This window comes from Tachyglossus aculeatus, chromosome X1 (genome assembly GCF_015852505.1).
Source record: "Tachyglossus aculeatus isolate mTacAcu1 chromosome X1, mTacAcu1.pri, whole genome shotgun sequence".
In the NCBI taxonomy this organism is placed as follows: Eukaryota; Metazoa; Chordata; class Mammalia; order Monotremata; family Tachyglossidae; genus Tachyglossus; species Tachyglossus aculeatus.
Genome location: NC_052101.1, coordinates 105,618,157 through 105,622,580, shown reverse-complemented (window position 1 = coordinate 105,622,580; position 4,424 = coordinate 105,618,157). Strand labels below are relative to the sequence as shown.

General features: G+C 42.0%; 1 non-coding gene across 1 annotated transcript; it reads right to left on the bottom strand.

The window, feature by feature from the left end:
• Positions 1 to 3,451: 3,451 nt before the first annotated feature.
• On the bottom strand, positions 3,452 to 3,589 carry LOC119920251. The gene has a single exon (XR_005448010.1). It is a non-coding gene; the product is annotated as a small nucleolar RNA SNORA7 (small nucleolar RNA).
• Positions 3,590 to 4,424: the final 835 nt, after the last annotated feature.

The following is a 4,424-nucleotide window of genomic DNA, read 5'->3' as shown; positions in this document are numbered from 1 at the left end:
TCTCTCTCTCTCTCTCTCTCTGTAATATATATATATATATATATATATATATAATATATATATATCAAATTCCGTTGAGTTGTTTCCAATTCATACGACTAAATGGACATATTTTCTCCACAATGTCCTATCTTCTGCCATAATCTGCAACCTTGCCAATGGCTCGTCCATTAGCATTATGGTTTCTATCCGTCTAGCTGCAGATCTGCCTCTTCCACATTTTCCTTGGACTTTTCCTAGCATTAGTGCCTTCTCCAGAGTATTTGTCCTCCAGATGTTGTGTTCAAAATATGCTAATCCAACTCAAGTCATTCTGCCTTCTAAAGACCAAGTTGATTTAATTTGCTCCAGAACCCATTTGTTTGATTTTTGGCCAGTTCATGGTATTCGCAAAAGCCTTCTCTAACACGGCATTTCAAAATAATTGGTGCTCTTTCTATCCTGTTTTTTCACTGTCCAACTTTCACACTATAGAATTGACAATTTGTATTTGTCCTCAGTTATCTCATCTGTAAAATGAGGATTGAGACTGTGAGCCCCACATGGGACGGGGACTGTGTCCAACTTGATTTGCTCGTATCCACCCTAGTGCTTAGTACAGTGCCTGGAACATAATAAGTGCTTAGCAAGTACCATCATTATTATTTGGTGAGTACAATAAAACAGAGTTGATGGACACATTCCTTGCCCACTATGAGTTTATAGTTTAGATGGGGAGACAGACATTAACATAAGTAAATTGCAATATGTACATAAGTGCCTGGGGCTGAAGAAGGGGTGAATATACAGTGTAAATCCAAGTGCAAAGGCCACTTCAGTGTTTTAATGAACTGCCCTCAGGAAAAGAGGAAATAACAGTTTCTGTATTTTCTCTCCCTTGGTTATATCTTTCTTTTTCAAGTGCATCCTACAACCAAAGATATGGGAATAGCATTTCCATTACCACTAAGTTTACCTAAAGGTGTTTTCAGGGTCTTACAAAAATAACAAATATATTTGGAATAATTAAAAAGGCCACAGAAATGAATGCAATTCAAAGATGAATATGTCCATTCTGCAGAGATAGGATTCAATTTCTGCTGAAAAAATTCTTAGTAAATTCAATAATGTGATCTGTTTGTATTCATTTTTATAAGTTCCTTAAGGGTGAGGACTATATAATTTACTCTCATTGTATGCTCCAAACACCAGATGTGCTATGCATGCAGAAGATGCTCAATGCATACTAATAAATGAATGAAATAAAAATATCCAAGTGTTTCTTTTTAAATTCAGTGTAATTAAAATATGTGCAATTACTAATTTTTCATTTAGGAAATACACTTAAAACACTATTATAACCATGAGTATTTCTTGTTACTGCCACTGCTACTGTGATCACTCACAGTGACTTTGGATCAAGGGAGAGGACCAGCGTGGCCTAGTAGAATGAGCACAGGCTCAGGTGTCAGGAGCCTGAGTTCTAGTCCCCACTCCGCCATTTCCCTGCTGTGTGACCTTAAGCAAGTGACTTAACTTATCTGGCCTCAGTTTCTGCATCTGTTAAATTGCGATGAAATACCCGTAGGTCCTCTAAAGACATGGGGCTAATGGTGTTCAACCTAATTATCATGTATCAACTCCAGTAATAACAATAATAATGTTGGTATTTGTTAAGCACTTACTATGTCCCAAGCACTGTTCTAAGTGCTGGGGTAGATACCAGCTAATCAGGTTGTCCCACGTAGGGCTCACAGTCTTCATCCCCATTTTACAGATGAGGTAACTGAGACACAGAGAAGTTAAGTGACTTGCCCAGGGTCAAACAGCTGACAAACAGCTGAGTTGGGATTAGAACCCATGACCTCTGACTCCCAAGCCTGGGCTCTTTCCACTAATCCACGCTGCTTTTCTACTTGGCACATAATAACACTACTGTGATTATCATTACCACTAAGAACTACAACCTCTGAGATATTGTATAAAGCCTCAGGAAGGCAAATACTTGCAGAAACTGGAGACAGCTATAAGAAGATCTGGGAAGAAGCCGTGACCATGGCAGTTTCCTCAACAGCTGTGGAGTCTGTCTGCCTGGGTACAATCCTGGCCTAGATGAGGTGAGCCAAAAGAGGTCTGAAATGGGGCTCTACCTACTCTGGACAGGGAAAGAGCCAGCTGGATTTGTAAAAGAAATGAGAGTTCCAAAGCAGGGGCTGGGTAGACCTGGTCACAGCTATCACAGTAGGGTCTGGATCTATTCACTTTCATTAGTGTCCCTTCACAAGGTCAGTAGTGAGTCGGTCAAATAAGAAGGGGAAAAAATAGATAAAGTGTGGTTTGGATTAATGGTGAATTGACAGGGTTGAGGGGGGAAAGGGTCTAGCTGGACTGCAGATATTAAGAGGGTTAGTATTAATTAAGTGAATACTGTGTGCAAATCACTGGGAAAAAGAGTACGTAGATGAGCTTCACCCCCCAAAGGATTTCCCATAGAAGAGTAAAGGTGGAGAAGGAGTTTCCTTTAGACACACAAGGAAAGATGAAAACACAAAGATATAAGACAAAGAGAAATGACAAATATGACAAGAGTGCAAGGGTGTTATGACTAGAGAAGCAGAGTTCCAGGTTTTTCACAGTTCATTCCCACTGTCACCAAAGTCAAAGCTCTAGTTTGTAAATTCTTTATGGGAAGGGATTATATCTACCCAATCTACTGTACTCTCCCAAGGATTTGGTAGTGTTTCTGTACAAGGTAAGCACTTAATAAATACCATTGATTGATTAAAAAGATGGGCTGCCAGATTCCTTCCCAGGATGAAACAGGAATTTAGGGAATTCCAGATGGCATAGTAGGGGTGTAAAGGGGATATCTCCTCCTCTACATTGCAGGCACAGGCAGTTGGTATTAGGGAATTAGTAGTGGGCTCACCCCACTGGGGTGAGAAAATCAGAGGCAGGAGAGGAGGAGGAAAACGGTTTGCTCCTTACGTTCAGCTCTCTTTGGGGCAAGGTCTCCACTGAAGTGTTAGGCCTACCTAACTTCTCACCCTCAGCTATAGGGTGCCTCATACGCATATTACTTGGCTTAGATCCATGAATGAATGAATCAATCATTCAATCAGTCAGTGGTATTTATTGAGTGCTCACTGTGTGCAGAGCACCATACTAAGCACTTGGGAGAGTGAAACACAATAGATTTGGTAGACATTACTCCTTCCCGCTAAGAGTTTAGGTTCTAGTGGGGTTGTTTTTTGTCCTATGCTGTCGAGTAACGTCTGACCCATAGCAACACCATGGATACATCTTTCCCCAAATGCCCCACTTCCATCTGCAATCGTTCTGGTAGTGTATCCAGAGAGTTTTCTTGGTAAAAATACAGAAGTGGTTTACCATTGCCTCCTTCCACTCAGTAAACAACTCTCTGCCCTCGACTCTCTCCCATGTCTCTGCTGCCCAGCACAAGTGAGTTTTGACTTGTAGCAGATTGCCTTCCACTAACTAGCCACTTCCCAAGCTAGGAATGGAATGGGTATGCCTCTGCTTGACTCTCCCTCCTGTAGTCGTGACTGGTAGAGTACTAGAAACTCTCCAGTTGAGACCCTGAGAGGGGTTTCTAGTGGGGAGACACACATTGAAATAAATTACAGATAGGAGAATCAGCAGAGTATAAGGCTAAGAACATAAGTGCTGTGAAGCTGAGACGGGGTGGAGTATCAAAGTGCTTAAAGGGCACAGAACTAAGTGCATAGACGACACAGAAGGGAGAAAGAATTGCATGGGGAAATGAGGGCTTTGTTAGGCAAGGGCTCTTGGGGAGATGTGATTTTAGGATGGCTTTGAAGCTGGGGAAATTGGTGGTCTATTGGATATTCATTCATTCATTGAATCGTATTTAATGAGCGCTTACTGTGTGCAGAGCACTGTACTAAGCGCTTGGGAAGTACAAGTTGGCATGAAGGGGGAGGGAGATCCAGGCCAGAGGGAGGACATGTGCAATGGATCATCCATCAATCAGTTGATCGTTCAATGGCATTTACTGAGTGCTTACAATGTGCAGTGCACCATACTAAGCGCTAGGTCATCATTGAGGCAGACAAAATTGGGACCCTCCTCCCACCATCATCATCAACAATAATGGCCAAGACAGTATTCTTGAGAGCCTACTGTGTTCAGAGCATGGTATCGATGATTCTGGGGACACAAGAAATATCCCATAAAGTCCCTGCCTGGAACAATCACAGCTATATCCGCAATGTACAAACCCAACAAATCAGCCCAATCTCAAATTAATTGTGGTGTGAAAAAAAGCTGAAAATCGACTCTAAGGCCCTCAACCAGCTCTCTTCCTCACACCCCAATCTGCACACCCTGCTCCTCTATTGCCAACCTAAGTTCTGTACCTTATCTACCTCACCAACAACCACTTGCCCAAATCCTCTCTCAGG